The sequence below is a fragment of the Phalacrocorax aristotelis genome, unplaced genomic scaffold (genome assembly GCF_949628215.1).
Source record: "Phalacrocorax aristotelis unplaced genomic scaffold, bGulAri2.1 scaffold_306, whole genome shotgun sequence".
NCBI classification, from domain to species: domain Eukaryota; kingdom Metazoa; phylum Chordata; class Aves; order Suliformes; family Phalacrocoracidae; genus Phalacrocorax; species Phalacrocorax aristotelis.
The window spans coordinates 5,528-15,428 of record NW_027441305.1 but is presented as its reverse complement, the minus strand read 5'-3'; the positions used below and the strand labels follow the sequence as shown (position 1 = coordinate 15,428).

The window sequence follows — 9,901 nt, the reverse complement described above, 5'->3', positions numbered from 1 at the left end:
GGAAGGGGACGGCGGGGGCGGGCCCGGAGCGGCGGCACCGGCTGCGGGGGGCTCTGGCTGCGGGGGGGCACCGGGCACCAGGAGCACCGGGCACCGGCTGCGGGGGGCACCGGGAGCACCATCAGCCCCGGTCATGGAGAGCCGTGGGCACTGGAAGCACTGGGCACCGGGAGCCTGGGCCCCAGGAGCCCTGGGCACTGGGAACACCAGGAGCACCAGGAACTGGAACCACCGGCCCCAGCTATGGGGACCCCTGGGCACCGGGAGCATTGGGCACTGGGCACTGGGAGCCCCGGCTATGGGGAGCCCCAGGCACCAGGAGCACTGGGCACTGGGACCACCGGCCCCAGCTATGGGGAGCCCCAGGCACCAGGAGCATTGGGCACCGGGAGCATCGGCCCCAGCTATGGGGAGCCCCAGGCACCGGGAGCATTGGGCACTGGGACCACCGGCCCCAGCTATGGGAACTCCTGGGCACCGGGAGCACTGGGCACTGGGACCACCGGCCCCAGCTATGGGGAGCCCCAGGCACCGGGAGCATTGGGCACCGGGAGCACCGGCCCCAGCTATGGGGAGCCCCAGGCACCGGGAGCATTGGGCACCGGGAGCACCGGCCCCAGCTATGGGGAGCCCCAGGCACCGGGAGCATTGGGCACTGGGACCACCGGCCCCAGCTATGGGGACCCCTGGGCACCGGGAGCACTGGGCACTGGGACCACCAGCCCCAGCTATGGGGAGCCCCAGGCACCGGGAGCATTGGGCACTGGGACCACCGGCCCCAGCTATGGGGACCCCTGGGCACCGGGAGCACTGGGCACTGGGACCACCGGCCCCAGCTATGGGGAGCCCCAGGCACCAGGAGCATTGGGCACTGGGACCACCGGCCCCAGCTATGGGGACCCCTGGGCACTGGGAGCATTGGGCACTGGGAGCCCCGTCTATGGGGAGCATCAGCCCTGGTCATGGACAGCCCCGGGCCCCCAGTGACGGGGGGAGCATCCAGGCACTGGTAATCCTGGGGAGCATCAGCGCCCGGCCCCAGGAGGAGCGGGGAGCCGGTCCCCAGGTGGGCAGCAGCTCCTGACTGCCAGGGGGGCTGGGGGGACCGACCCGGCCTGGGGCTCCCCAGCCGGAACCCCCGTGCCATGGCTCGGGCAGGGGTCTCTGACCCCGGGCACCGCTCTGCTGGGACTGGCCGTCCTCTCCCAGCCTGCACAACGCTCTCACCAACATTTTTTGGGGCCTCTCCAGGCATGTGGGTGTGGGTGGGAGGTCAGCGTGCACTGGGTGCAGGCCGGGGTGTCCCCCGTGAGAAGGGGGGGGCTGCCTGCGGGTGCTGGTCTGCAGCGGGTCCCCGTGGCTGGGGGTTCTGCCATCGCTCCCAGCGTGCCACGGCCACTGTGCCATGGTGCTGGGGCCCTTGAGGCTGCTCTGCAGCCGAAGCCTCGCCTCCTTCCCCCATGGGGTCCCCGGCCCCCACGTACCGAACCACGGGGGGTCCCGCAGGGTCCCGTGCCACGGGTGTCAGGCCGGGCTCCGGCCTCGTGGGCACTTCGCCATCAGTCCTGGGCTGGGGAGGAGCCAGGGGGAGACTTCATGTGCCAGGCTCTGGGGACGCACAGCCCAGACTGGGGGAAACGCGGGTCGGAACTGCTCCGGGCACAGCAAGGCTTGGCCTCTGCTCCTCTGTCCCCTCGGCGCGGGCGTCTGCCCCGGGGACAGACCCCGCTCCAGTGCCCTGCGGGAAACCCTGCCCAGCCACACCGCTGGATCTGCGCCAGGGTCCGCGCCGGGAACAGGCACCCACCGGTGTGTGCCGGGAGGGAATGGGCACCCACTGGTGCGTGCTGGGAGGGAATGGGCACCCACCGGTGCGTGCCGGGAGGGAATGGGCACCCACCAGTGTGTGCTGGGAGGGAATTGGCATCCATGGCTCCCCCCACAGCTGCCCCCTGCACCCAGCTGACCCAGAGGGGCATCTCCTAGCACGCCCTGGGCCTTGCAAGCCAGGCCAGGCCCCCAAGGGAAGCGAAGGCCCCAGCCCCTGGGTGTCCAGAGGCACAGGTGGGCGTTGGGTGCCAAGTCCCCACGGAAGCGCCGGTGCCGCCCAGCTGCTCTGCAGCACACGCTGGCTGCAGCCGCAATACAGGGCCGGGGTGGGGGGCCGTGTCTCACCGCTCCCCTCAGGACCCTCTGGTGCAGCTGCAGGCCCAGTCCCTTCTCACAGCCCCGTGGCGAGGGGTGTCCTGGAGGGACCCCGCCGCAGTGCGCTCCTGGCACCGCCGTACATCAGCAGCCGGCACGCAGGCTGTGCCGGTGCTGAGCAGGTGTCGGGATGCCAGGGTCCCGGGGGTGATGGCAGCGCCGGGGATCTCTATGCTCACACAGCCCTGAGCACCCACCACCCATTGGGGTGGCTGCAGAATCTGCCCCCCACTAGACCTGGGAGGGGTGAGGACCCCCACCCCATGGTGCCTGGGACCCCAGGATCAGCAGAGCAGCATGGGAGGGCTGGACACATGGACCATGGCACGGACGGACAGACAGGCACGGGGCCTGCACTGCTGGAGCAGAGGAACATCTCCTGAGGATGGTGGGGCCGAGCCCACCGCAAACGGAAGCCGGCACTGGATGACGGGACCCCCGGGACACGGCCCTGCAGAGTGTGGTGGTCCCACCGGGAGCTGGGGGAGGGCACTGGGCGGGCAGCACCAGGTGGAGCAGGGACGGGTGCACCCCCCGAAACCTCCTCACCCACAGATGGGTGCTTAGAGAGACTCGGCAGACAGGCAGCCCCTTCCAGAGACACCCGGAGAAGATACTCTGAGACAACCGGAGACACCACACCATCACCAGCATGGCCCCGCGGGGGTCCGGAGTCCCCATTGATAGGCAGGGCGCCGGTTGAACAGCTGTGCGTGCGTGGGATGGCGGCACGTCGCACCACCACGTGCCGAACTACCCCGGCTCCCCTCCTCCCGGGGGTCCGCAGCCCATACGCCGCCCACCAGCCGCCCCGCTCCAGGGGGATGGGAGCTTCCCGAGGGCTGACGGACGTGCCACAGCCTGGAGACCCGGCAGCACCCGTGCTCACCCGCACCCGGGCGCCCCGAAGGCGTGCGCTGGGGACTTTCGTTTCTCTCGGTTTCAGGACTTTTTCTGTTTCTCTCGGTTTCTAGTGAGCAGGCCAGGCTGCTTCAGCTCACTCGGGGCACGAGGAATTGAAGACCCAGCAGCCAGAAGGATCGCGTTGAGCACAGAGAGACATATTGCAATCCTTCACACTTGCATGATGTCATCGGGAAGGAGCAAACCCCCCTCGGTTTTGCAGGCAGCCTCATGTCTCCCCATCTGCTCGTGACCCCCTGCTCCAGAGCTGTTAGGCAGGGCGAGAAAGCTGCGGGAGGAACTGGGGCAGTCGGCTCAGGGGAAGCGGGTGCTCAGCACCGCAGGGGCGCGGCAGGAGGGTTTCCAGGCCAGCGCCGTGGGAGGGGGCCGCTAGTGATGGATGCCGGTTAGTACAGGCGCTTCCCCTCGTGCCACCTCCGGGCGTGACGCGTACCGTGGCCCGAGGTGGCTTTTTTTGGGATGCCCTAGTTGCGCCGCCGTCCCGCAACGTGCCGGGCGTTCACGTGGTTCGGGTGCTGGTAACTGGGCCGGGAGCCGGTCACGGGCAGAGGGGCCGCAGAGGACGGGGCTCACTCGGATACTAACGCTCCTTTGTGCTTCATGACTCAAAAAAAAAAAATCATGAAAAGCCCAAAACTCACTTTCTTCTTTGTTCGCCTTTCAGAATGAACACCTGAGGCTGGGAGACATTTTCCCAATTATATTTCTGGAATGAGACCAGAGCTGGGAGGGCCGGGAGAGTTTGGGACACTGAAGAGCATCCATCATCCTCAATACCCTTAAGGACACAGATTTCTGCCTCGACGCTGTCTTAGCGCTAAAATTTGTGGCGATCGCTTCACTGTGAACCAAGCGCTGAAGAAGGAGAGGCCGGACGTGGCACGCGTGGAGCCAGGTCTCCGGACGGCCATTTGCAGGGCGTTTGTCACGCGGGAGGACCCACCGGCTCGTCCAGGTGACAGGGTGGAGGTCTGGAAAGGACGCTTCCTCTGATTTTCTAACACCAGACCGTCACCAGGCTGGTGCCCGCAGTGGCGCCGGCCGGGAGCAGAGACCCGTCTCCGGGAGGTCGGTGGGACGGGGCAGTGGGGCTGCCGAGCCCGGGGAGGAGCTGGAGCTGCTCTGCTCTGCCAGACGCCGCGGCGGGCTCGCGTCCCACGCAGGACGGACCCGGGTGACAGCAGCGGGGCCTGCCTCGGAAAGGAGACGCTCGTGTGTACTTCGGGACAGCGGACGATGCACAGAGCCTCTGTAGTGCAGGACCCTCGTGTGTGCGCGCTGGCCGGCATCCTCGGGGCCCTCGCGGACCCCACATCTCCCCCAGCGAGGCACCAGGGAGCCTGGAAGCACCGACGCTGTTTGTAGAACACGTCTCATCCCGGGAACGGCGCCCACCGGTACAGGAGTGTCCTGATCTGTGGGGGGGGGGAAAACCAAAAGTCTTAATGATCACTCAAAAATTTTCCATGAGAAATCGCTCCCCATTTGTATTATTTTGGCCTCGCCAGGGTTAATAATAGAATCCTCAAATGGTTTGGGTTGGAAGGGACCTTAAAGATCACCCAGTCCAACCCCCCCGCAACGGGGCACCAGAGAAGAAAAAGAGGACAGCGTCACAACCAGCAACAAAAATAGATCAATTGAATGAAAAATCACTCTGTTGTTTCAGAACTCTTTGTCAGGTATGTTTGGCCAAAGATCCCTCTTCCCCGCCTCCCACGCCGGCGAGATCTCCGTTAACCGTTGTGTGATGAGCGAATACCAATAAGGGAATACAGGGCACATCGTGGAGGGACGCCACAGTGTGTCAGCCCCGCGCTTGCGTGGCCGTGCCACCTCCTCCCGCTCGGGAGTGCGCTGGAGATGCCGCCGGGCTCGCCGCGAGGCAGAGCCGCGAGCCCCCGCCGGGCTGGCAGAGGACACGTCACTGGCGAGACCCCCACACATCGGGCAAGGACAGAAGGACGCTGATGTCGCAAGGGCGCCGTGCCAGACGGAAGGGCCTGCACAGAAGAAGGAGGGCTCACCCGGGAGGCTGCAGGGTCCGGAGATAAAAAATAACCCCACACCTGGGTGGCTGGAAAGAAGCAGCTCTTGAGTCTTCAGTCATGCTCAGAGACCCTAAAAAGACACAGGAGACACGGTGACACAACCCCTTGGTGACACAGACAGACTTGCAGAGGGTTATTAAGGTTCAGTGTCCATCTCATGTGCATACAAAGAATTTCCCTCTCAAAATCGTGATGGGGTTTCCCCAGCTGTAAGCGTGACGTTACCGAGAGAGCGTGGCTAAAGCTGAGGGAAGGCTCTGTGGAAGCTGAGGACCGCGCGTGGGCAGCCCCTGCGAGCCGCGGTGCCAGGCAGCGTCCCCTGGGAGGTGCAGAGGCCCTTCTGCTCTCCCAGAGAACCAGCCACGCTCCATTGATAAAGCGTTATCATGGATGACACCAAGGGCTCTGCTACTGACAAAGGACCAAACCGTGACAGCCTGGGGCAAGCTCCCACACCGCTGGGCTTCACCGGCACGGCCCATGCAGCACGAACCCGGTGTATGGGACTGAGGTGGAGACACCCCGGGGAAGCTGCAGACGGGGAGCGTGGCAGGCCAGAGGCAGCCCGCAGCACGCAGCGTCTCCCCAGAAGCCAGAGGTGCAACCAGGAGGCTCTGCAGGTCCTTTTCGTGTCCAAAGAGGAGGCAGGGAAGGGGCAGGTTCAGCAGCATCCACGCCCAGGGGTTATCCGATGGTCTGTGCTGCAAAACAGAGGAGCTGAAGGGAAACACTGCACTTGTGGGACGAGGACGGTTGGGCTTTTAAAACTGCTTATCCCATTTTCTCCAGCAGCGAGGGTGCTGCTCAGCGCGGGTGATTTAGTAGCTGCCCTTCCCAAAGCAGCCCTCTCTGCCTTAAAAGGAAACGTCCCTTTGGTGAAACGCTGAATCTGGGCCCCAAAAAGAAGCATAAACTCATAAAAGGCCTGAGTAATGGAAGATTTTTCTCTCAAAAGAAAGAAACAGCTGGCGGAAGAGACAAGGGAGTTTACGGGGCCATTGTGTGTTTTGTTATTCTTTTGATTACAAGGTTTTTGACTGCGGTTATGGAACAGGCGGAAAAAACCTGCGTCTGGTGTGAAGGCACCAGCTGGAGCAATTCAAACCCTCCTCCGAAGGGGGAGAGCTGAGAACCGCAGCAACCGCGCTGCAGCGTGAGCAGAGGGATCGGCTCCAAAGGACGGCATTAAAGGAGACGGGAAAGCTCAGCCTCACGCCTCCGTGCTTTCAAAGTACCTGACGTACACGGGAAGGTGGGGAGGGCAGAGGAAGATCAACCCTGTTTCATGCCGAGCGGGAGCAGAGTGCAGCCACGCGGGTCTAAAGAGGATTAGTATAAAGGGATGGTTTAGGAAGGAGAGATGTTCGGTGAGACAGGACAAGTAACCCCACTTCTGTTGCTTGGTGGGTACGAGGTTTCCAGGAGGCTGCTTTACTTTTGGACCGGGGTGATGGCAAACCTTTTCTCATAAACAAGAAACAGGCCTTCCGATAAGAAACACAACAGCGAGAGGTCTCACAAGAAGCACAGCAGAGTTGTAGAAACATGTTTGAAACTTCCCAGATGCATCCAGTCCTTGTGTTTGCTTTTCACAAGTCGCACCGCAACCCGGCCCCTTTGTAACTAAAACCTTCCAAACACGTTCTTCCCCTCCAGCCCGCTCCGACAGCAGCCTGCGCCGCGATAGTGAAGGGGCACAGGACGGCGGCCCAAGGCCACAGAAGTCTGGCAGAGGTTTATTTTGAAATGCCACGTGTGATAAACCCCCTCTGCTCTGGGAGGTGGCGGCGGGGATGGGACTGGCACGCTGCCGGCCAGCGTGACGCTCACCAGCCGATGGCAGCCACTCTGGCTCACCGGCGGGAGGCCCCAGGGGCAGCTGGCTGACACGCAGCCGGTCTCCAGAGACATCCACGAGCGCTTTCTCCATGGGGAGGTCTCCCACAAGGGAATAGGGTGGCACGTGTATTCGCGGGAAGCCACGCAGCACGTTTCTTCTCTGGTTTATCACGTTGTCAGAGCCCCTGTGCACAATGGCCACGCTTAAATCAGCTGGCAAAACCCAGAGGAAACGTACGACTGCTCCCTGCCCCATCCCAGTCGGCGAGCGGCAGCCAGGGCATGCCCAGGAGACAGGGCAAGGGGATAAAAGATGAGGTCAAAAACCAGGGCAGACGTCAGGAGTCACCCGAGGCAGAGGAGAACGAGAGAGAGCGTCCCTGCACCACCATTCCGCTCCGTGCTCACCCAGTCCTTCAGCAGGGCAGGCGCTCCTGGGACCCTTCTCCCAAAAGGGACTGGCTGGAACAGCCAGGGAACAGCAGGCTGGGAGGCTTCAGCTTCGGGGAAGCAGTCATCAGAAGGTGAAGGAGCTCTGCTAAGTCACAGGTGGTCGGAGAGAGCAGAGGAAGATCGCCTGCCTGGTCGCTGCCTCTCCAGCCCAGGAATGGGGGCCACCAGCTGAAGCAAGCAACATCCAACTTCAAGACTCGGGGTCAAAAGAGTGATGAGTTCGGAGGCGAGAACCTCACTGCAGGCTAGTAACGATGCAGAAGCGAGTGTCTGTAAGTCTCACCTTACAGAAAAACAGAGATGTGTCCAGCAACAGCATGAGCAGCTGCTTCTGCAGAGCATTTCGGTACCTCCAGCCTCCTCCTTTAAAAGCAGTGGCCTTTCAGAGGCTGCAGAACTGCTGCCGCTGCCTCGAGATAACCGGGTTATCCCAAGGGCTGGCTCTGCCTCAGGCCCCCAGCACGGCAAGGATCTCTCCAATTCTTGCCACCACCAGCCCACACATCCCCTGTGAACAGGAGCTTTGGAGATCAGCACCTTAAAAACACGAGAGACATTTGCCTCGTTCTCCCTCACGGCTGCGATAATGGCATCGCCGAGCTCTTTGCTAACGGAAATAATACATCCAACAACGCCAAATTCTCTCATTCTTTCCCCAGTGGGACATGCCAGAACAGGGCACAGAAAAGCTCCTGTGGGCAAGCGTTCTGGGACGCGTCTGGACAGGACACCTGGGCTCGCTACACCCGCCCTTCTGAGGGATGGCGCAGGACCACGACAGGGGAACTCCAGATACTCTTCCTACCCCTCACCGCTGACCCAGGAGACACTGAAGACACAGACTACCCCATCACGAGTCGGCTCTGACTGTCTGTGTGCAGAGGCTCTGAGCAGTTAACCTGCTGCGCTGTAAAACAGGATTTGCTGCTCTACGCAACCCCCCCCCGCCCGTTCCCGGACAAAGCAGTATAAAAGCAGCAGGACTAGGCACCCCCCGCCGAGCAGACTGCAGCCTCCGCAGGCGCGAGCAGCTCCACCGAGCTATCGGGTTTATCCAGCTTCCCTGGCCATTTCCTCGGCACTCGCTTTCCTCTCGCCTCTCCTTCGGCGGAAGCAGGTCCGCCAACGCCACGAGCTCTGCCCTGCTTGCGGCCCCTTTTTGTCACTCTTCAGAGCCAGAGGAAGCACCGGCCTCCGCTCTCCCACGGCCATTTATCACCCGCGCCGCTCTCTGCAGGCGGCTGTCAATCTGCTACGTGACAAACTCCCGGTCAGAGGTTTTGTTTCAAAGGCTCCTTCGATTCCAGCCGCGCTCATGTGGTTTCCTTTTATAGGAACAGAGGAATTTTTCTTTTAAAACTAGAACAGTTTCCCAAATCCTCAGCGAGGGCAAGTTTGTAACGCGGTGGCTGGTGCGGACGGCTCTGCAGGAGCTGCAATGGTAAATGCTCCCGCGCTCCGGGAGCGCAGCAGGGTTGCATGAGGGATTGCTACCTCTGCACCTCAGACTGTGGAATGCTGCTGGTGTGCCCTGCAACCACAGCTTTGGCTCGGTTCAACCGACAAAGTTGCAAATGCGGTGTTTTTAATAGCCAAGTGGGTTTAGGGAGAGTTTCTGTTGCTGCCAAGATGCACTTCAGACTCCCACTGGGAAGCGTTACATACTTGCTGAGTCAGCCCGCCGCTCCGCATCCGTGCCTGGTCAAACTGTTCTGCTTCTAAAAGGTCCTTGTGCCCTCTGTGCCACCCGCGATGGCGCCGGCCCGCCCGCCACCGCCCCTTGTGTCTTCTCTGTACAAGGCCCTGGAGGGGCTGGAGCGTGTCCAGAGAAGGGCAGCGGGGCTGGGGCAGGGTCTGGAGCACAAGTGTGCTGGGGGGCGGCTGGGGAGCTGGGGGGGTTTAGCCTGGAGAAGAGGGGGCTGAGGGGAGCCCTTCTCGCTCTCTGCAGCTGCCTGAGAGGGGCTGGAGTGAGGGGTGGGCTGGTCTCTGCTCCCAAGTCACCAGTGACAGGACGAGAGGGAACGGCCTCAGGCTGCGCCAGGGGAGGTTTAGGTTGGAGATGAGGGAAAATGCCTTCCCTGCCAGAGGGGTCAGGGGTTGGCACAGGCTGCCCAGGGAGGTGGGGGAGTCACCGTCCCTGGGGGGGTTCAAACACCGTGCAGATGTGGCACCTGGGGCCACGTTTACGAGGCCTGGGGGTGTTGGGTTGGGGTCGGACCTGATGATCCCAGAGGTCTTTTCCAACCTCAATGATTCTGTGATTCTGGGGCTCGGGCCATTGAAGAGCTCTCACTCCCCCAAACCCACAAGCCTCACTGGACTTGCACGACGTTCTCCTGAGGCAGCCCCAAACCCCCACAAGGCCCCGAGAGGGGCGAGGGGCGGCCGGGCCCGGGAGTAAGGCAGGGCCCGGCGCCGCAGGTCGGTCC

The 9,901-nt window shown here is 62.6% G+C and overlaps 1 long non-coding RNA gene across 1 annotated transcript; it reads right to left on the bottom strand.

Moving 5' to 3' along the window:
- Nucleotides 1–3,106: 3,106 nt before the first annotated feature.
- Nucleotides 3,107–9,067, bottom strand: LOC142051326 (uncharacterized). Its single transcript, XR_012658410.1, has 3 exons — nucleotides 8,464–9,067; nucleotides 5,157–5,250; nucleotides 3,107–4,544 (listed from the first exon to the last, which is right to left on the bottom strand). It is a non-coding gene; the product is annotated as an uncharacterized LOC142051326 (long non-coding RNA).
- Between the last annotated feature and the right edge of the window lie 834 nt (nucleotides 9,068–9,901).